Source organism: Lissotriton helveticus, chromosome 4_1, assembly GCF_964261635.1.
Source record: "Lissotriton helveticus chromosome 4_1, aLisHel1.1, whole genome shotgun sequence".
Taxonomy (NCBI): domain Eukaryota; kingdom Metazoa; phylum Chordata; class Amphibia; order Caudata; family Salamandridae; genus Lissotriton; species Lissotriton helveticus.
This window is the reverse complement of record NC_136063.1, coordinates 1,557,983,036-1,558,006,722: the sequence shown is the minus strand read 5'-3', so window position 1 is coordinate 1,558,006,722 and position 23,687 is coordinate 1,557,983,036.

The window sequence follows — 23,687 nt, the reverse complement described above, 5'->3', positions numbered from 1 at the left end:
GACCTAGGAGGAGTCAGATATTGAGGCTACTCCTGACCAAGAGCGAGACCAGCCAGTTGTGTCAAAAAATCAAGCCCACCACCATTGGGCACACACCCCCCTCCAGAGGGCCCCCAACTATGGGGACCACCAACTGCCCTTCCTGAACAGCTTTCAACTCCTCTTACAAGTGTCAGTGAAGCACAACACCAGCCATTGAGGGACACTTTAACTCCTGACATCCCAGACTACTCACATGTAGACAACTCTTACTCCAGACAGGGCCGACTTTAGGGTAGTGCGGCTACAGTGGGTACTGACCTGAAAGGGGAAGGGATTACCTTGGGGGGGGCGCTCTGTTTAGCAGTAACTTATGATTTAAAAACACCTTCTGCAGAGTTCTACTTGAAAGCAGCTTCCAGGCAGGGATAAAAATGTCAAGATAACTCTTGTGATTAATGATCCAACTAGAAAGAGAGATCTGAGATTTGTCTAGTGGCATAAAGAAGTGCAGATGGTTAATTTGCCATACCGTGCATATCATAAATCTGTATTATGTGCAGATAGCTGAGTGGATTACTGCTTTTGTCATAGAGATCGTTTTGCTACAGAAGCTCTTAAGATACAACCTTGATATAAACAGTGACTGTTACGAACTGTCATCAAAAAGCTCCATGCGCTGCTCAAGGAGCGGAGCTAGAGGCCCAGTACACATCTCTTGAGGTTCAATATATTAGTGATCCTAGCCCTTCTCTCTGGCGTAATTTCCTCCTTGCGCAACAGCAGTTACAGCAACATCTCAAAGACGAGGCCAAAGAAATTTGTTTGGTATTGCAGCAACCGGATCTAACAGTGGGGGGCAAATCTAACAAAATGCTACATAGGATTTGCCAAGCCACACGATCACCAGCAACTGTCCCGGTTCTTCAGGTATGTGGCGGTGTCATACACTCCTCCCTTGGGGTGTTAGCCACGGAACTTGCGCATTACTTATCCACCCTCTATGCCAAGACCAGCTCTCGGAAGCTCTCTTTGCAGAATTTCTTCGCAACATCCCTCCCCCTAGATTGACTGATCAGATGAAAGAGCAGCTGGACGCCCCCATCACTTTAGAGGAATTAAATGTGGCTTTGGTCACAATGCATTTGGGAAGGGCCCAGGGACCCAATAGATTCTCAATGCGACCACATTGGGCCCCCATGTACTTGCGGCCATGCAGGAGGCGCTTGAGCGGCACATATGCCCCAGGACTGTCAGCAAGCAGAAATCTGGGCCGCCCACCTGAGGACCCCTCTTCATACCGCCCTATCTCCTTTATAAATTTGGAACCCAAACTTCTGGGCAAGGTCTTGACAGATCACTTACAAACCCACATACAAGACGAGGTCGATCTGGATCAATCTGGTTTTATGCCTTCACGGGCTACTCGCCATAACACTCACAGGGTTCACAATGCCATGGCTTTGGCCCCAGAACTGGGATGCCCGCCACAATATTAGCTGCTGATATAGACAAGGCCTTCGACTCCCTGAGTTGGGAATATCTTTTTCAATTGCTGGAGGGGGTCAATCTCGGCCTGCCTTTCTTAGCATATATACGCCTGTTGTACAGAGAACCTACCGCCTCTGTATGCATTGCCGGGTAGCGCTCGGCCCCCTTCCCCATCGATACGAGACAGGGGGGCCTCCACTCTTGTTCACCCTAGCGATTGAACCTTTGGCGGTCTGGGTGCGTAGAGATCCGGTGCTCCAGGGATTCGAGTGGCCTCTGACCTAATCTGACCTAATCTGATCGGGTCGCACTGTATGTAGACGAAGTCCTATTCTTTATGACGGACACGTGGATAACGGGGCCGAGGATCCTGACCATCCTTCGAGTCTTCAGTCACACCTCAGGGCTCCACACTAACCCATCCAAATCTGTATTATTCCCGGTTTGTGGTGATCAGGAGAGGAACTCATGGGCGGCCAAGCTGCTGCCACCCCGGCTTCCAATTCCAATGGGATCCTTTGCAGATATTCAGGTGTGCTGGACAGACTGAAAGATGAGACCTGAGAGCTTGTTAAAGTGCCATTAAAAGCAAAAAAAGCAACTGATGGATGGAATGATGAACAAATCAAACATTCACAAACTTGGGCTTAATCTATTGTTTTTTTACTCACCATGCCACCCCAGTTTGGCCCCCAGCCATATGCAAATCAGTCTTGACCAAGCTCCCCATGGGAAAAGGCCAACCCGAACTGCAAGGTCAGGTCCTCCCTGGACTAGAAACAAGCATTCTGGGACCAATTTTGGGGCATCAAGCTTCATCACCAGGCTAACTTGAATCCAGTGGCACAGTGAGCATAGAACCCACGTCCAGGCATACCTTTTCCACCTAGAGCAATAAAAGAAAAAAGAACAAATAATGGACAGAATGCTGAACAAATTAATCTTTCACCCTTGTCACAGATCTGGGTTTAATCCATTGTTTTTTTTGCTCACCACGCCACCCCCAGTTTGGGCCCAGCCCATAAGCAAATCAGTCCTGACCCACCTCCCCATTGGAGCAGTCCAGTCCGATCAGCCAAGTTAGCAGAAGACAGGCACTAACAGTATTTTCAGGTCCTATTGAGTCTCTGTTGAATCTAAGAGATAAAACCGTTCCTTTTGCTGAAAATCATCTTGGTTACAAAATTCAAAGTGCTTTTGTCTACAATTCAAGGTCACCTCTAGAATTTTCTTGACTGCCCTGTTTCTCTGGCTTCAGGGTCTCACAGTGGATGGGAATTCAAGGTCAAGCTTGGACAGGCAGGAGGGAGAAATTGGGTTGCTGGTTGACTGAGGTGTGAGCCCTGGTCAAGCAGCAACCACAATCCAAAGTAAGGTAAGGAAGAGAGCATTCAGGTTTAATGGAGAGGCAATGTATAAAGTCACACTTAAATAGAGAGCCTGCTGCCTACAATCACCAGGTTAGACCCACTGAAATTTTCCCTACTCAAGTTCGTGCCAAGAGTCCTATCGCATTGAAAGGGACTGTGAGGAGCAGAGAGAGCATTGAGGGAGGCTGTTGGTGAAGCATGAGTAGTCTGTGCAGTGAGCGAGTGTTTCTGGATCTTCTTGATGATGGTCCTGTAAGCAGTCAATCCTGCAGTGGGAAGAATCAGGCTTATGAAGATTCACATTGATTTGCAGTGCAAGCAGGGAGGTCTCAGTGCAAAGGGGCCCATTCACGGTCACTAAGAACCCAAAAGCTTGATTCCAGTACCCTTGAGCTGCACCAAGTGTCCAGGATCCAAGAAGCACCACTTGGGGGCCAGGAACTCAATGCAACTGGATCCAGGGGCTGGTGCAGAATTTTGGGGAGCCTTTTATGTCACTGAAACTCAGATCAGGAGGACAGGAGACAAGCCCTTGGAGTAACTCTGGGGTACTGGGTTCAAGATGAAGTTGTAGGTCCAGTTCATCCTTCCCAGCCAAGAGGGCAGCAGGTCAGAACAGTAGGGCAGCCTTTCTGTCAGAGCAGCAGTCCAGCTGTATGGCAGTCCTTTTAGCAGCACAGAAATCCTTCTTCCTGGCAGAGTGTCCACTGGGCCCGAAGTGTACTGAAGAGTTGATATCTGATATCCAGTATTTATATACTGTTGTGCCTTTGAAGTGGGAAGACACTTCTAGAGGCAAGCCTTTGAAGTGCATCAATGCCCTGCCTTCCGGGCCCTGGTTCCAGACTATCCAGTCAATTGCACTTTATTCTGTTTCTTACCCATCAAAGTATACAATCACAAAAATACCACAAATTCAAAATAAAAAAAAAACACTATATAAATAGAGATAAAAAAGTAAAAGTTGTGTGACTGACTAGTTGTTAAATATAGCACATTCACTCTACATAAAAACATAGCTTATATAAGACAATACACATAAATACAATTGATCAACCAGCCTAATAAAAATACCAATATAAAAGATAAAGAGCAAAGTCATAAAAATGCAATGATTTAACAAAATGGCAATTAAATGTCATAAAGTGCTGAATTGTAAAATAGTACAAAAAGGCAAATGTGTTTCAAAGGCAAAGGGCCTAGCCCTTAACGATACTGAAACAACACCTGCATTACCTAGTGTTCAATGTACCTATTATTGCAAAAGCTTGGTTCACCTGTACCTAACATGTAACAAAAAGCTAGTAACAGCAAGTACAATTGGGCTTGAAGTTTCAGTATTCAAAGTTATCTGGGTAACCAGAAACCCACATGACCCAAGAGGAAAATATTATGCTCCTCTGTTTTTGGGGCCAGTCCCAAAGCAATGCACAAATCAAAGGTCTGACATTTGCACCATCTATTTGTGAGTGATCTCAAAGGCAAATTTCCCAGATGAAAGTGGTTCTTCAGACTATTGGTTAAAAGTGGTGTAATAATATCCAAAAATGGTTTGTCCCAGTCAGAGCATATTGTTCACAAACATAGGCCTACTATCTAGATTTCAGACCTGAGATCTCAACCATATGAATAGTTTCCTGGATCTTCCCATAGTTTCATAAGTCCAAGCATCTAGGTCCAGCCTGATACAATCTGGAAACAGGGAACCTTCATTGCATTGGTAATTTTCATCAATTCCCTTAGTGATCAGAGGTCTGCCCAATACATCAGGGGCTTCAGATGTGCCACGTCAGATATTCTATTAACACCCATATTAAAAGAAAGGGAGGAATAAGAGGAGTACTATCTGAAACTAGGATAAGTGATCTGGCAGAATTAGTCTCTGCTATGGACAGTTTCAGGAGGTCAGAATTGTCCCATATTTCAGACCAAAAACGTGTTGCACTTTGTGCCTTGGCACGATAAGCTTCGAGGGCAGGGTAAATTAATCAGGATTGAGTTCTGTTATGCATACAGATGATTGCTGTAGATCTGTGTTGTATTAACAGAGAAGGTGTGCTAAGCTGAGGGTCCCACTCAAGTTCATCAGATAGTTTAACCTTCAGGTAATCAGAGGAATGGACCCTTTCTAGAAGTTTGTTTCTGGCCCTCATTGTACAATTTCTCATTTCTCCAATCCCAAACACCATACATTTAATTTTTTTAAATATTCAGCTTGAGGCCTCTATCTTTTCAAACCCCAACAAATGTATCCATTATGCAGTACCTTTGGGGTCTTGAAAATGAGGAGATTATCATCTGCAAAGCGGAGTATAGAGATCTTCTCACCATTCAAGACAAGCAAATAATTTCTACAAGTAATGACTTCATCAACTGCATCCATGTTTGATGTATAGCGTAAACAGGGTAGGGGCAAAAACACAACCCTGGAGCATACCACATAGAATTGGGATGAGGTAAGGCAATTCATCCGGACTGCCCCAGTGGACCTGAGCATAGTTCTTATCATTCATTCTTGCAAGATTCATATGTTTCCAGGAGCCACCATTTCACCTTAAACTCTCCATAAGTTCTCACGGGGAACAAGATTGCTTGCAGCGCGCAGCTCTACAGAAACCAGATGTATTCTCTGTTGGAAATGATCCTTCTTGTGGGGTTACCCCAAACTTTTTGCCTTACTCCACCTCTTTTTCTGGCCTTCTTTTTGTTTGCTCTAGGACTCTGAGCACTTTACCACTGCCTCTCTCATATATGCATGGTATAATTGGTTTCCCCCTGTTTGGTATGTTTGATTTACTTGTAAGGGCTTTGTAAAGTAGTATACCATATACCCAGGGCCTGCAAATTAAATGCTACTATTGGGCCTCCAGCACTGACTGTGCCACCCACAGAAGTAGCAGTTCAAACCTGTCGCAGGCCTACCACGGCAAAGCCTTTGTGTGCAGGCTACTGCCACTTCGATTTGCCATTTAAAACCACCTGCCAAGCCTTAAACTCCCCTCATGTTACACATAGGTCAGCCCTAAGTTAGACCCTAGATAGCCCTAAGGGCAGTGTGGTGTACTTTATAATTTTACATGCGCTGACAGTGACAAACAGCTAAATATGTTGAACACTACTTCAAGGCCTACTCCTTTCATAGGCCAGCATTAGGAATTCCTTAAATAAACTTTTAAGCTGTATTTCCTGATTTGAAAGGAGTAGCTAACTCATGTTTCACATCTGTGAAATAGCATGCTTTTAACTTTGCTGTGTGTGTCTGCAGTCTCTCTCCAATAAACGTCTGGGTTGGGTGACGTTTACACTTTCTGCATTCTCTCTAGACAGCCACAAACACAAGACAGGTGGGTGTGAAGAAGGACTCATCTGCATTCTAACAGCCTTTCTGGGTACGACGGTCAAGAGGGAGCTCACATTTACATCTGAATAGGTTGTGCCCTGTCCTCATGCAAACAAATGATGACCCCCCCACAGATAGCCTGGCAGACAGGGCTGGGATGAAAGGTGGCTTGTGCGATTCAAGGAGCTTTTTTGGAGTCACCCCCCACTTCAAAGGCACATTTGGGTACTGGGATCCTGACCCTACCAAAGAAGTACACCAGTGGACCTCCAAAGATCTCTGCTGATGTACAGACGGTTGTGGTGTAAGGATTTCTACTTTGCCTTGATTTACTGTTCTTAGGAACTTCTGCTTTGCTGAGCTGCCCTGCTGCCTACTAGCCTCAGCCACTGTGTGGAGAAGATTGACGCATCATGCTCTCAGCATTGACTTCTACAGATTGGATATTTGTCATTTAGTTTTTGTTTTATTCAGATACATATTCTCTATTTGTGTACAACTGTGTGGGGTCTTTTGACTGTTTTCATTGTGTTCCTGTGTTTGTGTTGCACAAATACTTTGCAAATTACCTCTTATGTTAAGCCTGACTGCTATGTGCCATGATGCTCGAGGGTGAGCATAGGTTAATTTAAAGTGTGTATCTAGGTTACCCTGACTAGGGCTGTGTTCCCTACTTGGACAGGGTGAAAACCTCTGCCAACTAGTGAACGAATTTCTAACAATCTCTGTTTGTTCAGCCGTACATACTTCAGATGCAAAAGGACAAATCTAAAAACTTGATTGGAGGTGCCAGTTTTCATATGGAACCCAGCCTGAAGTGGAGACCATTGGCACTCTTCATTTATCCGGTTTTGCAATTTATCAAGGACTTGCCTTGCAAATACCTTCTGAAAATTGTCAATTAGTCTAATTGGCCTATAGTTTGATTGGCTACAGGCATCACCCTTCTTATAGATAGGAATTATCTCAGCACCACTCCAGGACTCTGGGATTCCCTCCCCCCTGCTGCAATAGTGTTCAATAAAAGATTAATGTAGCTAGTCCAGACTTCGGGATTGGATTCAAACAAATCAGCAGATATTTTATCAAGACCAGGAGCTTTTTTAAAAAAAAAAGTATTTATTAAGGTTTTGACAAATATAACCAGCAGTACATATACGGTGAAGCATAGAAACATGCTTGACATTAGAATTTGATAGCATAGAGATACATAGAAGGGTCCGGGACTACATAAAACAAAGTAGGCATTGTTTACCTAATAACCACGAGCAGCAAAGACACAGAGGTTATTCAAGACTCCATCTGAGTGGACATGGTACAAGGTAGTGCTGTAGATTTTATATGCTTCAGAGAGAGGGGACTGGAAGCAAGTGTGATGATCCACTTCCGTATTCACATGGAGTGTCGGCAGTAGCCACCAGGTGTTCCAGGAGATATGCCTGCAGGGGAGCCCATATATCACAAGGACTTGATATGAGGGTAAGGAGTTCAGCATATGTGTATATTTGGTCCTGTCAGAATAGCATGTCTTTAAATGTGGGCAGGATGACATTCCCAGGTCAAATGCAAAAGGTCTGCTGCCCCCACACCGCCCTTGTCGCGAGTGTTAGTATCACTCAGTTTACATCTATACATTTTGACCGGGGTGCAAAAATTCATAATGAGTAATGCGTAAGCAGCTACTAGAAGAGACCTGTTCCATTTTAGTGCAGCAATACGCCCATTGCCTATCAGTAATACTGTGTCCCATTTCTGCAGCCCACCTGGCTTTAGTAGTGGATGGGGGCAGGACCGGACTGAGATACAGGCTGTGATATAGTGTGGAAAAAACTTAGTGTGAGGACGTATGCGTAGTATTGTGCAAAGTGACCTCTTGAGGTTCCAGTAGGAATGAGGGGGTAAACTCTTTGACGCCTTGTCTCAGTCGGATGTAAAGAAAGGTACCATGGGGGAGGGGGACTTCTTTGAAAAGAGTTATAGGAGCGTGCAGAATTTTCCATTTAAATTAGGGTCTCCCCAACTTGTGATGTAGTATTTAGCTTTAGTTTTTTTAAAGGCCCATTCCTGTAAGACTGGCATTTTGGGATGATAGCCAAGTGGAAGCAGAGGGGAGTATAGCATGGGGGCTTGTAGGCATATAGCAATGTGTTGCCACACTCTCACTGTGCAATCAACCGATGTTGAGTTAGCCGCCAAGGGGGTAAATGCAGTCATTATGCACCTTCCAGTGGAACGGGATCCGCTAACCAATGCTCGGTGGCCACGTGAGGTGTGTACTTAGAGGGGTGGAACTAATAATGGGCATTATGAGCCTGAGCACAAAGGTAATATAGTTCAAAATTAGGGATGTCCAGCTCTCCCTTGAGATAAGGTCTAGTGAGTGTTTGCCATTTCAGCCGTGGTTGTTAGATACCCCATGTAAGTTGTATCAACTCCAAGCGAAGTATGGAGAAAAAATACCTGCCAGGATTGTACGGAATATTTAGAAAAAAGGTATAGTCACTTGGGGGGATGACCATTTTGGTGAGAGAGGTGCATCCAGCCATGGAAAGCAGGCGAGCAATCCACCTTGTAATAATACTTATTATATTATCCATGACTCTGCCATAGTTGAGCCGCATCAGTTCTTCACGGTCAGCTGTGATGTGTATTCCTAAGTATTGCACTTCCGAATTGCAACATTCGATTTGAAAATCAGGGGTGAATTCTGTCCCTAAAGTAGTGAGGGGGAGAATCTGTGATTTCGCCCAATTAATATTAATGCCGGAGAAGCCCCCGAATTGCACAAATTCTCGGAGCAGTGGGTTGAGGTTTTGAAGTGGTTCTCTGACATATAGGGTAACGTCATCAGCATAGATGGAAATAAGTATTGAGCGGAGGAAGCAGCGAAAGCCTTGTCCTTGTCTTGGCCGCAAGAGACTCTATTGCTAGCGCAAAAAGGAGTGGGGAGAGTGGACAACTCTGACGGGTGCCGCGACTGATGAAGAAGGAGGAGGAAGTGTGTCCATTAGTTAGAATCTTGGCTACCGGAACGGTGTATAAGAGATGTAGCCATGTTAGGAATCCTTTCGGAATTCCCATACATTGGAGAATTCAACTGAGTCAAAGGAATTAGTGGCGTCCAAAAAGACCGCCACCAATGCCAGCTGCGTATCCACGTTTTGCAAATGGAGAAGAGAGTGCGGAGATTATAAGACGTCGCCCTCCCCGGAATAAAACCGGCCTCATACGGAAGAACTAACTTCTCCATCAGGAGGATGAGTCCAGTAGCAAGTATGTTGGCGATTATTTTTTTGCATGGGTGTTAATTAAGGAAAGCAGACGAGATGAGGCGCACGTGCGCGCAGAATTGTCAGGTGTTAGACGCGAGGTAATGAGAGCCTCCCTCATCGAACCGGGAAGAATCTCCAGTTCCTGAGTCTCTTCGTAGACTGATTTTAGCATTGGGAGCAGTTTATCAATATAGGTTTCATAGAAGTCGATGGGGAGGCCATCGTATCCCCGTGCTTTCCACAAATTCATCTGCATTAGTGCAACCCGTATTTCATCACTTTCCAGAGGTGCTGCCAGAAATTCTCTCTGAGCGTCCCCCAGCCAGCCAAGGGCTATGCCTTTGAGGTAAGCGGATAGGTCAGGCGTTCAATTCTACAAGTACTGTATAAGTCTATATAGAACATTGTGAAGACATTGAGGATAGGGAGACTGTCTCTGTGCAGAGCGCCATCAATATCTAGAATTTCCAGGATGTAATTAGAGAATCGGGGCTGACGAATTTCCATTGCCAAAGCTCTGCCTGGCCTCTCTCCCTCCCCATATCTGCGTGCAGTATCTTTATATTGGAGAGTTTTTCTCTAAATATTGCTTGTTGTGACCCAGAGTTGTTCTGGCACAGGCCACCTTTCTAACTGCTTCAGGTGTACCGCAAGCTTCCGCAGACTGCGTTGAATATCTCTTAAGACTCCAAAGCTTTTGGCTATGCAAGACCCCCTCTTTGTCACTTTGGAGGCATTCCAAACTGTTCTGACATGCGTGACAGAACCGGAAATTCTCTGGAAAAAGTCTGTGATTTCTTCACCAAGTTCAGCTCTGAATGCAATATCTAGCAGAGCCTCCGGCATGAGTCTCCAGCATCTGGGGGTGGCGAGTGAATTGGGAAGTGAGATCGTCATCAGGACTGGGGCATGATCCAAATAGGTTCTGTCTAGATGGTCAACAGTATTTATCGTTGGAGCAACACCTCGGGATACAGCCCAGTAACCTAAACTAGCCCACGCAGAGTGCACTGCAGCGCAGTGTGTGCCCTTTCTCCCATTAGGGTGAACACCTCCATGCATCTGTAATTCCGTGAGCGGGGAACAACTAGCCAACAAGCCCTGTGCTTTGGTGTAATGATAACATAACATAACATGTGTATTTGTAAAGCGCATGTTCACCACTACGGGTATCTTGGAGCTGAATAACAGATGTCTATTGTTACCCAACTCAATGGTACTCATTTTATCGACCTCAGATGGATAAAAGGCTGAGGGAGCGGATTAGATCTGTCAACCGCGGGGCACAGCGTAGTGTTAAAGTCTCCCCCCCCCCAGATGACATGAGTGGATCCTATCTGCAGAATTTGCCACCATAGTGTGGTGAAATAGTCCGGATCATCCACGTTTGGTCCATAGCTACACACTGGTGTAACAGACTCTGTGGCCAATGTTCCCCAAACGATACAGCTCCTGCCTATTGAATAATGATATGACATTACCATGATGAAAGAATGTTCTTTTTGACAAAAATCACTGTGCCTCTGGAATAGGTAGAGCATGATGAGAAGATTCAGACCGCTACCCTTTTGCAGGAGGAACCCGGGAGTGCGGTGTGTATCAAAGTGTGTCTCTTGCAGCATGGCAATGTGAATGTGGTGTCTATCGAGGTATGGGAGTATTGGCCTACGCTTCTGGGAGTTACCCAATCTTCTGCTATTCCAAGTAAGGAACTTTAACTTTAGTCCCTCACTGTGCGGGTTCATGAAGGATCAGATTGTGTTTATCATTATGCATTTTGGACTTAAAGTTGTGGATTTGTTGCTCAATGTGCATTTGCATGTCTACCTGCTGGAAAATAACAGTGGTATGAATGTGAGTTACCCTTACCCATCACTTCCCCATCCACAACAGCACCCCAATCGTACCAGCATTTTTTTGCCCTCCCACCTACTTAGTAACCTTTAGCATTACAGTCCAAATCAGGTACCCCAACAAAGAAAAACGGTATGGGGAACACCCATGTGGGGATCACTAGTGGGCAACGAGTTCTCCCTGCTCCCGAGCTGTAATGACAGCTTCCTAGTGGCTGGAAGTAGAGGGGGAGAGGAGGGGGCTTGGCATCGTACGAAGACTTGACATATTATATAACATGTCTGTTAACTAAAGCAAATTAAATGTACGGGTGCATCACTTATCACTTATCTGTCTCTTGACATCTGCTCAAACGGCAAAACAGCATGTAGGCGAGACATGTTCCTTTTACCAGAAGTAGCCTGCATCCATATGTCGCCTCTAAATCCCACAATAATCAGTGATCCGGTGCATATAAGGACAGAGTGATGAGGATTCGTCTCCAGTGTTGAAGTCCTTAAACGTGAGGTTCAGTCTGCTGAAGGGGATGCAGGTCTGTATCGGCGATCTGCAGATTCCCGGTATGGCGTGTTCTTCTTGCTGCATTTAAGAAAATCATCCCCTTGTTGCTGGTTTGTGAAGATGTGTTGCTTACTTTGGTATGTAACCCACAGGTGTAGCGCATATTCTATTTGCGCTTTCCAGAGCTTTTGTTTGGCCTGTATAAATTTGCGTCTCGCCTCCTGAACCACGACCGTGAAGTCTGGGTAAATGGTGAAATCGTTTCTTGCGTAACAGAGTGTCTTCTTCTCTCTCGCCATCTTTAACACTGTGTCGTGATCGCAGTAGTTGAGGAGGCGGGCCATGATAGGGCACAGAGTGCTTCCAGGGGGAGGTTTTGGGGCCTAATGATTGATGTGCCCTCTCCACTATCAGTTGAGAGGAAAAGGCCTTAGCACCAAAGGTATCCCGTAGCAGGACGTTCGACAAAATCTTCCATTCATCCAGTGTTTGTGCTCTCAGGGATCCCGATGACGTGAATGTTGTTTCAATGGCTGGGTGCCGCGAGATCCTCCTTTTTAGCAGCAATGACTTTGAGTCATTTGTCCATTTGTGCCACCTGTTGTCGTACTAGTGTTGTAGCATCCTCATTGTCCGAGATCCGCCTCTCCACCTCTTTAAGCTGCCCATCATGCTTGTCTACCTTTTGGAATATGAAATCCATACAACTATTCATGGAATCCATCTTGCCAGAAATGTCTGTGAGACTTTGTTTCATGGCCAGAAGTAAACTTTTGATGTCATTTTCTTGGGTGTACGGTGGCGTTTATGGTTGTTCTTAATGGGGCTGATCAGTTTCTTCCGAACTGGACCTTGTGTTAGCTTTTTTAGATTCGAAGAGGAGCTTAGATTGTCGACCCTCTGGTCTCCCCATTGTATGAAATGCGTTTTTTAGTTGTCTTTAATGCAAACCAGTAGAGGGGAGACGTGCTGTGATTGTGGTGCCAGCTCGCTAATGGGAAGGGGTTAAAGGGGTGCCACCCTCAGTGCACAGTCTCAAGAGCAAGCAAATGGGACTAAGTTTGGCTATAACCCAGATATTGATGGCTGCAAGTGTCCACTTCTTCCAGAGGGACAGAGGGCTCAATGAAGCAGTGATGTGGAACCTCCGAGGTTCACTGCACCCCTTATCAAAGTGTAATAGGAAAGAGTCTCACGGGTCCCGACGGGCACCAGTGTCAAAGCTACAGCTTATGTACTGCCACTTTGGTGATTGGAGCTGAACACATTGGTAGCTTGAGTATGTAGGGGATTGATGCATGGCACAGTGGAACCAGGCTTTCAGCAGCAACGCGTGCCCCTTTGCAATGAGGGATGGCGCCGGTGTGCCAGGATCCACTTAAGTGTATGTGTAGGTTAGAAGAAGCAGCCACTCACGATTATGAGCGCCTTCCACCTGACTCAATTGAGTGAGCAGCAGCAATTGCAGACCGCCGCAGAACTTTGAGAGCATCTCTAGTACCCAGAAATAATCTGAGCGCAGGCCACCTGGTGGTGGGTCATCACAATCCAGTCAGCCCTCTACGCTAAATTCCATTGGCAGTGGATCTTTTGTCTGGTTTGAAATCTGGCTCCCCTCTAGACTAAGGGTGGGCGGCCAGCTACGCTCCGTGCACGGAGTGCGCGTAGTGCCGTCTCCTATGCATTTTGCGTAGCGGGCGTAGCCAGGCGGCACTACGCGTGCTCCGCAGACGGTGCGTAGCCGGCCGCCACCCGCCTCCCTCCCGCCCTCCCTAAATACTTAAATAAAAGGATAGAAAGCTTTTAAAAACACTTAACTTGTCCGCCGCGTCCCCGGGGCTCCCTCTCGCCGTCCCTGGATTCGCGCCGCCATTTCGGATACTAATGCGCATGCGCGGGCGGCCGCGCATGCGCATTTCTCATGAGAAATGCGCATGCGCGGGCGCCCGCGCATGCGCATTAGTATCTGAATCGGTGGCGGCGCGAATCCAGGGACGGCGAGAGGGAGCCCCGGGGACGCGGCGGACAAGGTAAGTGTTTTTAAAAGCTTTCTATCCTTTTATTTAAGTATTTAGGGAGGGCGGGAGGGAGGCGGGCGGCGCGTAGTGGGGCTACGCGGAGTGCGCGGGTGGGCGTAGTTTTGTGCCCACTTCACGTAGCTCCGCGGAGCCCCACTCCGCACACTACGCCCAGGGTTACTCTAGACCCATGCCCGGCCAAATATTTGGGGAACGTGGCGCCTGCCCTAAATGCCCTGTTAAACCCTCTGTTGAACTCTTCCTTGTCTACAGGTGTGGTGCCACAGGCATGGAAGCACGCCATGATCCTACCACTGCTCAAGAAACCTACCTTGGACCCCCTCATCCACGCCAACTACAGGCCAATCTCCCTTCTCCCTGCTCTGGCGAAAGTGACCGAGAGATACGTGCACAGGACAATTTCCAGTTTCATCGAAGGAAACGACCTGTTGCACGTTTCGCAATCCGGGTTCCGTGCTGATTTTAGCACGGAGACGGCTTTACTCGAGGTCACTGATGCCATCAGGGAAGTGCTCGACTCTGGGGGAAAGGCCATGTTAGTTATGCTAGATTTGTCGGCGGCATTCGACACCGTTCCTCACGATGGCCTCCTTGTAAGACTCTGGGAATGTGGCCTTCGTGGAACGGTGTGGAATTGGTTCAAATCCTTTCTGCCGACCGCCGGCAAACGATCTGGGCGCCCCCTTTCTCCGCTGACATGGTTCCGCTAGAGGTGGGAGTCCCTCAGGGCTCCATTCTCAGCCCTATGCTTTTTAACATCTTTATGGCCCCTCTGGTGGCAGTCGCGGAGTCGTTCGGCGCCCAGATCATATCATACGCTGACGACACCCAGCTCCCATTCACATGTGATAGGGGCGGGTCGTTTAACGGCATACAGATTAGGGGTTGTCTTGGTGCGGTCTTTGAGTGGTTTAGGTGTCATGGCTTGAAATGCAACTCCGACAAGTCGGAGTTGCTCTTTTTTGGCTGCGCTCCCGAACCTAACTGGAAATCTTGGTGGCCACAAGACATGTTTCCCCCTGACAATGTGTCTTTCAAGGCCAAAAACTTGGGAGTGATAGTGGACAGTGAACTGTCCTTTGGGCCTGACACCTCGTGTCTCACAGGAAAATGCTTCGGCATTTTGCGGATGCTGAGGAAATTTCTTCCCTTAGTATCATTCGAGCATAGGAAAATAATTGTCCAGGCCCTGATTGGTTCTCGACTGGACTACGCAAACGTACTTTTCTTGGGTCTACCGCAATATCTCTTGACCCGTTTGCAAGTAGTTCAGAACTCGGCAGCCCGAGCCATCTATGGACTCCCGAGAAGAGCAGGTGCCACTGTTCTATTGAACACCTTACACTGACTACCTATCGCAAAGAGAATTCTTTTCAAAAGCCTGACTGTGGCTTTTAAAGTTCTACACGGCATAGGCCCTAAGTACATTGGAAAACGTCTCTCCCGGTACCTACCGAGCAGGACCCTGAGGTCATCCTGCCTATCCTTGATGACAGTTCCTGCAATTAGGCGTGCAAGATTGGGAGGTCGGTCGTTTCGCTATCTAGCACCAAAGGCTTGGAACGATCTACCACTATCCCTGAGACAGGCTCCCAGTCTTCTTGCTTTCAGGAAAGATCTGAAAACGTGGCTCTATACTAAATAGATCTCTTTTTTTCTTTTTGTTTGTATTCTGCTGTTGTGAGGTTGTTTTTATTTGCTGATATTCTTCGCCAAAGCGCCGGGATGCTCCATGGAGTAGCCGTGCGCTATAGAAGAAATAAATTAACATAACATAACATAACATTCGCTCCCAAAATCCGGTTCCATTCTGAGGGGGAGAGCCAGAGGGTATTCCCTGGTGGCAACTCCAACGCTACGGCCCCAACTTAGCATACCTCTAGATCCATGTAGCGGACTCTAAGCATGACCTCCGTGGAGAAGAGGCAATTGATGGCACTAATAAGCAATTGCCTATCGAGGAGTGGGTAAGTTGCTGCAGAAAAGGACAGTTGTGCAAAGTTCTATGCGGGGCAGGGAGTTTCCCGCTGTTTGTGAAGATGGCACAGGCATAGGAAGTGGCCCGGCCGCACATGACTCTGCCAACAATGTCTTTTTAAATGCAGTATTTAAACTTACTGCACCAGATACACGGTATGAGGGAGTAGGCGAGAGACCACACGTCCAGATTCACTTGGGTCAGAAAGTCCAAGAGGTCACGAGTAAGCGTGCGACCCAACCAGGGCCAAGGCACCTCAGGGAATCCCTGGGTCTCAATTAGCAGCAGCGGCAGGGTCTGATTCCAGCAATGTTCCACGTCGGACCCGCTCTCAGAGCGGCGCAGGATTGCCCTGTAGTGTCTGCAGCCCCAAATCTTAAAACCGGAGCTGTGGGGCAGGTCAATAAACAATCAGCAGGCAGTTTCAGCAATGCACTTGCGGGTGAAGAATGGATAATTGTAGGATGATGCCGCCAAGCAGCAAGAGCTTCACAGGCATGCAGCCACCTTGGTAGTGCGTGCGCCAGCTAGCGCCACAGGACGGGGAGCTTTCACTGATTTTAAGCAGCTTATAGCAGCAGATGTATCTTCTAGGCTAAAAGTTATTACACTTTCATCTCGTGCATTAGACTTTTGTTTGTCCTTTGGAGGAATTCTAAGTTTTGATCACATTAACAGGGCATCCGACTCCAGTCGAGCATATAAGGTAGAAAAAGGAGCAACCGATTTCTCAGGTTGATTGTGGTAGCGGAAAGTTCTTACACTGGAAAGTGCTTGCATTATAAGCACAGTCCACTATCACATTCGAGCTGAGAAAAATGGGGTGCACATTTTCAATGGGATATTAAATGCCAAAATGATCTGTTATAAATCGATTTGACAGTGTGCAGTAAGTTCTGCCCAATATATTTCTTCCAATTACTACTAGCTTTTGCAAGAGCCATATTGTAATTTTACCTGGCCTCTACAACCTCTGCGCTTATGCGATGTGAGGGAAAGATACAGGAGGAGGACTAGAACTCACCGCTTTCGGCCGTATTCTGTCCGAACCTTGACCCAGGATGTGAAGAGTTAACAGAAAACCCTCCTTCCTCTCTACAGGAAGCCGAGGTGAAAGAACGGAAGGACAGCCAATGGGGAGGCAAGCGTTCACAGGATGAGGCGGGACAAATGACCTTATGGGAGTGGACGCGGGAAGATGGAGTGAGCAGTAGGAGAAACCCGGAAGACGCCGCAGAGTTGGAACTGACGGAGCAGTGGGCGGAGAAGGAGTTCCAAAAGACGTTGAGGGACGAAGAAAGTACTGCCGGAGAGGACGTTTACAGCTGGTCCGAAGACTGGTGGACGCCCCCGGAGGATGCTGAAAGGCCCCCCGCAACTCTGGAGAGTTGCGGCAGACGCGGTGAGTGGGTCTGCAGGGACCGGAGCGGAGGGAGGAAATTGCGGGTAAAGGCTTAACAGGGGAGGCCACATTCCTCTCTATTACTTGGTACTCCGCACGTCGTAAACCCCCTCCTGGCACTACCTTCCTTATTCACTACCACCACAGAGCTAACCTGGCATTGTTATCTCTTAGATGATTTTTTGTTTGTTTATAAGGTATACGCAAGGGAACCTCAAGGCTGTAGAATAAAGGAGAGGACTTCCCAGAACTCAGCCACCCTTGTACCTTTCAGAAGGAAGCTCAAAACGACACATCGAGCCTAAGAGTGTTTTCAGGCCTTATTTTCGAGTTTTTGTATTAGTGCACTTCTGGTGTGGTGACAGTGAATGATACCAGGAATACACACAGTCCACTGACCGCTGTTTTCATTTCTTTGAGCCTACCGAGGTGGTTGTTTCCAGAGCTGGATGAAGAAGTGAACAATGGCTGACAAGACAAAGACCACCCATCTTGCGACCACCTGATCATCCCTCCTACAGGAATTCCATAACCGTTGGACGAAATGTATTATTGTCCTCAATAATTCCTATAACACCGTGTAAATTCCTCAATAAACCTCACCATTCAACCCACACTTCGGCCTCCTAGTTTCCATTTCCGCCCATCCCTCCGACATGCACCTTTTGACAGCTCTCTTTAACAATTCTTTCTCAAGTTTACACTCAGAGTTAAACCATTTTTCCCTCACCCAAGATTGCTGCTGATGACCAACTTCTTTATAAAACAAAATATCTCAGAACGAAGCATATGATCAGACAATACATTTGGCCAAGAAACTCTGCTATGATTATAAGTTTGTAAAGGGTCTGGGACGACAGTGTAACAGGTAGTCTAAAACCCCCCAGGGGATCCCCAGTAAAAAATGTAATCAGAGGGCTGTGGTCACTATCAATGTGGCTTTTGACTTTCATATAAACAAGCAGTGGCCAGAGCCTCATGTCTAACAGGAAAGGGTAAGGAGTACCTCCAAGGGAGTGTGTTCCAAAAAATGTTTCAATACTTAAATACAATTGTGGAAAGGACAATTCAATGGTCCTAATAAAGATTAGTTTAGTCAATCATGCGTATTCAATCCTCAATAAATGTTTACACATAGACACATTGAACATGAAACAATAAACAAAAACAATGACACTAGGTGCATATGCAAATCTTGAATTCTATCAAAAAATAAGTCTAAAAGGATTTAAAATACAAATATATAAACAGGAATACAGGAAGAGCAGTAAGATCTCAATTTTTTCCTCTGTAAATCCTGAGCACACCTATCCTGTTTGTAAATATTATGAATTTTGATAGGATAAGGGTGAAGGTCGACGTTTCGGTCTCCTATGAACGTTTCTTTGAGACCATCTTCAGGACTGATCAATTAATATTTGTAAAGCCCTATGTGTGTTGACCACCGAGGTAACAGATTGATCACTGATACAAAAAAATTCAATTCAAACGGAAGTTTCTTAGGGGGCCGTCCTCTATCGTGAAAATGAAGGGCTTGGCAAACGAAGGCGGGCAGCGTCAATGGTTCTCGTGTAAATCCGAATCACCGTGTAGTGTGAGCATCCACAGCGTCTCAAATCCCCAAGTAATCTGATTAATTTGAAACTGGTAGAATTTCAGTCAAGCGATGTTGATGTAACGTGATGCATGAAAATCACAGTGAATGAGATAGTCGTCTTGTCACGATCTGGTATGGTGCCTTGAACGTGCCGTAACTACACATATGCAGTGCCCTTTCGTAACCGGATTGAGTACGCCCATGATAGGTCCTTATACTCTGGCCACAAGTAATGGATGTTAGCTGTAGGGATATTTTAGCGAAATAATGTTGATGATTACAGACTCAGGGGTATACGCACAAGAATGTGTGCTAAACATCTCAAAAAAATGCTAACGCACCTTTACACATCGCAGCCCATCGCAGGAAAATAACCCTGTGTTAACGTGGAATTCACAACCAGGCGGTACCATGCGATAGTCTGCCGAAACCACGGCCAATGTCCACGATACAACCACCTCGAACGAGATAAAAACACAAACCTCAATGCGAAAAAACACTGCGAAGAGCCCATTCGCGATGAGGAAAGCAGGGATAAGCATCGCCAGGCCCGTGACACACACGGCAGGCGGGCAATAGGCACAGCAAAAGCTTGCAAAGAAAAGACAAACCAAACAGAAAACAACAGCCAAGCACAATGGAGGCAACCCGAGTCAGTATAAAACTCCCCCATCCCCATTGACAACAAAACATTGTACATGGCAGGCCATCTTGGACAAGGTGAATGCAACCTGAGAGCGGAGGAGGACAATGGAAGAAACCAGAACATCCGTAATGCTGCGAATCTCACAAAAAATCAGAAACACGCCAACAACAAGAAGTCAGCAATGCACACCGGAGGTGGGAGGCCAGTGCCACACCAGGAACTGGATGACATGGAGGAAATGGTGTCCACCACATCAGTCTGGAGACGGTGGCAGGACTCCAGGACCGGAAACTGCCTAAAACAACAGATACAACAGCAACAGAGAGAAGAACCAGCAGGGACTGGGGGATGGGATGAGATGGGCACAATGGCACACATGCACAATTAAGCACAGCACAACTGCAGACAAACAATGCCCAAGAGTAACAACACCAACCAAGAGCACAAGTCACACAACCCGGCAACATCACACCACTGAACAAGCACAGAAGTGAAAATCACACTGCCTGAAAGGGAGAAGGGGGAGCCAAATCAGAGCTGAAGGGATATCTCACACACAATGCAGCACACACACATAGGAAGCAGAGCACCCCCAACATCAAACACAATGTGGTACAAACACCAACATTTGCACAACCAAACACAGGACACAAGTGCACCTGCCTGTTGCCCGTAAACGGTCATACGCATCTGGCTAAGAACGAAACAGGGACATGACTATGCACAATTACAAACCCACAGTCCTAATGGGGAAGCAATGCATGTATGGCAGGGAGCCAGAGAGTCTGGAACACATACATTGGCATGCAAATCAAGACACAACACAGTTGGAGACAAGTGAAAGTGCGGAAACTTTATCAACAAGTGCATGTCATTACGGCTAAGGGAAGTGACATGATATGCAGACCAATGCAGCAGCATGTCTGAATGAGGAACGTAGGAAAGTGCCCATTTCCACCTCAGGGGAGTCCATTACCAACACAAGTCAGTGCCAACCCACGTCGGTTGTCCACGCATCATGAATCATGAGTCCAGACCAATGCAGCCATGTCCACTGTCATCTTGGGACATGTGACCAGATTCACAACATGCAACTAGGCACCGGGACACGTGCAATGGGTCACATCCAGTTGTGGCTGCAGGTACCTTCTCACTCTTCCATGAACGTGAGTGCAGCTTGTAGGCCAACATCTCCAATGAGCAATATGTCGTCCACCACATCTGACATGTCGTTGATGTAATCCATCTGCTGACCCGGACAGATGTGCTGACTCCAACCACTGGACCCAATGTGCACCAAAGCCCAATCGGATAGTGGCTCAATGTGCTCACTGCACACGGGGACTTGTGCAATCTCCCAGGTCTAGTTTCCATCCTGCATGCCAAACATCCATGCATGCCATAAACAGGCAACACAGTGACACTCCGGGTTGTGCGCCAACAGGGGGTGCACACACACATCGTAATCCAGGTCAGCTACCGTTATGTTGGAGAGACAGACATCCATGGACCACTCGAATATGCACAAGCGACGATGCAACACAGGCTGAACGCAGGTGACGTCCCCAAGGTGAAAGCACAGCCGGTAACTGAACCCCAAGGCAGCCAACAGCAGTGCCCCCAGTACATGCAGCAGATATGCACTACACATGTCCACATGACTAGATTCGAGCATGTGTCCGGGATGATCTGCCATTGCGTCAGTGGCTCTGCTAGAAGCGGCACTGGCTTGCCCTGTGCCAGTACTGTGGATGAAATGGCAGAGCTCGGTGCAATGAGCAGTGTCTGTGTGCAACGGGTGCAGGCCTGGGTTGGGGTGGGAGTACGTGTGAAGACCATTTCATGTACACCAACTACGACCAAGGACTTCAGCGTGTGGGATGTGTACATGTTGGTCTCATGTCGGGCAGTGCGTAATGTGGGAGTCGCAAACAAATGCTAGCGTATCTGTCAGGGGGTGCTGGCTACATGCAAGTTCCTACTCGGAGCTGTAGATGTGCTACCGCCTGATAGTTCAGACAAAGGACCTTTCATCCCTACAGTAGCTTCACCATCTGAATGCATACAGGAGATGTACAGAGGCCAGTCGTGGGTGTGGTGGGATGTCTGTGATGCTGGGAATCATGAATGATATGCCCAGCACATGGCACATGAACGGCCTCACTGTGTGTTATATTGCCACACAACTGCTCCTCCCTCACACGAGCACCCACACTTGTGTGTGCTGCGCGGTTGCATCACATGCACTCCTACGGCACACCATTGTAATGCCTGTCTGAGCATGTTCAGCGGGATGCCAACAACACCGTCATGCTGGCCTTTGAAGGTGTGCGGCCATGTGCGTGTAGGCCAATGGTCCGGACCAGGTGGACACAGGTGTGCAGCCCATGGCTGGCTGTGATCACGCTGCAATTGGGGCCAGGCGACTGACTCTTACATCCACTGGACTGATACACATAACACTTGGCATGCGTGTGCCAAGACCCAGAGCGGTCTTGTGCTCCTACATGTTCACATACGTCTGGGCCCGCCCTCCTGGTGCATGCTACATTGCAATATCGACTACTGTGGCCCTGGTCGCGACTACACTCCAACACAGAGACACACTTACCGCACTTCCTGCCCAAGGCCAGGTCCGGGCCATGCCCTGCTCCCCCTGCTTAATCACCACACCCCTGCGTTGACCGAACGTACGCCGGACCAGCACACACCACTTGTGCATGAAGGGGGGTGCGTACTCAGCTACATGTGCAGTGTCACTGCCAACGCTGAGGTGACATGGTAACGTCCCCTGAAGACAGCACACTGTGATGTTACAGGGCCAGTGGCCATCAAGCTGACAAAATGAGCACACGGACACACTTGCTCAAATGGTGTGAATGGCTATTGGCACGTGCGCACAGCCACATTTATTAGCAGGCACACGTACCGAGTGACACCTGTGTTGGATATTTGTAGGGTGTGTGCACACCAGTCGGCAAGGGCTGCCTGGTGCAGTCAGAAATTGACAACAGTGTACATCGTTAAGGACACAACCATTCAACCATAAAGGCCCATGACTTGTGCTGCACAGAGTTAGTGGCCCCGGATGCACAGCGTCCTGCACAGGCCTTCCACCACAGGATGCTGACTTGTGGGGGCACTGGGGCAGGGTCACAAGTACAGAGCAGGTTTCCATAGATGTAATAGGAGCTTGTCGCAAAGTGTCTCGTTGGACAGTGGAAGGTGTACCCCCAGGGCATGATGCAGAGGGCAGTACCAAGCTAAAACAGTCACTATGGTGGAGATGAATGGAACATGGAACATACATATGTATGACACCAAGTCCGGTACAGTTCCACATGTGTGACCTACTGGACTTCAGTGGAGGCCTGAGGCAGTGATCAGCATGGGTCATTCACCGAGTGTCACCGGCTTAGGTTGGATGGCCCCACCGGCCTGCGTAGTTCAGGTTCGGTGGCACCACGGGATGCAGGTTTGGGGTGAACTGGGTTGATGGCACCAGGTCAGTTGTTGATAGCGTTCGATCACCTCTGTGACTGTGATCCGGCATTCATCCGGACTGAGCCGCATCTTCCTCTTACTCCTCTCCGTGCATTCACTGGTGTGGACTATGCCATTCATGATTTGTGACTAAGTGCTGGATGTGGGACCTACTGGTCCACAGGGTAAGCCTGGGCCCTCATCCCCTTGTCGCCGGCATGCGATGAACAGGGTTAGTGGCACCACGTGTGGCCGGCTGGTGTTGAACAGTGTTAGTGGCACCATGTGTGGCCAGCTGGTGTTGGACACGGTTAGTGGCACCCTGTCTGGCCGGCTGGCATTGAACAGGGTTAGCGGCACCACATGTGGCCAGATGGCGTTGATCAGGGTTAGTGGCACCACATGTGGCTGGCTGGAATTGAACAGGGTTAGCAGCACCGCGTGTGGCCAGATGGCGTTGAACAGGGTTAGTGGCACCACATGTGGCTGGCTGGCATTGAACAGGGTTAGTGGCACCACGTGTGGCTGGCTGGCATTGAACAGGGTTAGTGGCACCATGTGTCGCAGGCCTGCCATATGGAATTATGCCTCACTGATCGAAGGGAGTCTGGTGCTGTGGCCGCTGCCACGAACTATGGGTCTCTGCCATTCAGGACTCAGGACACAGTTCTACATGTGGGACCTACTGGGCCAAAGAAGACGCTGGTGGAGTATGTAAAAGAGAAGGGAATAATG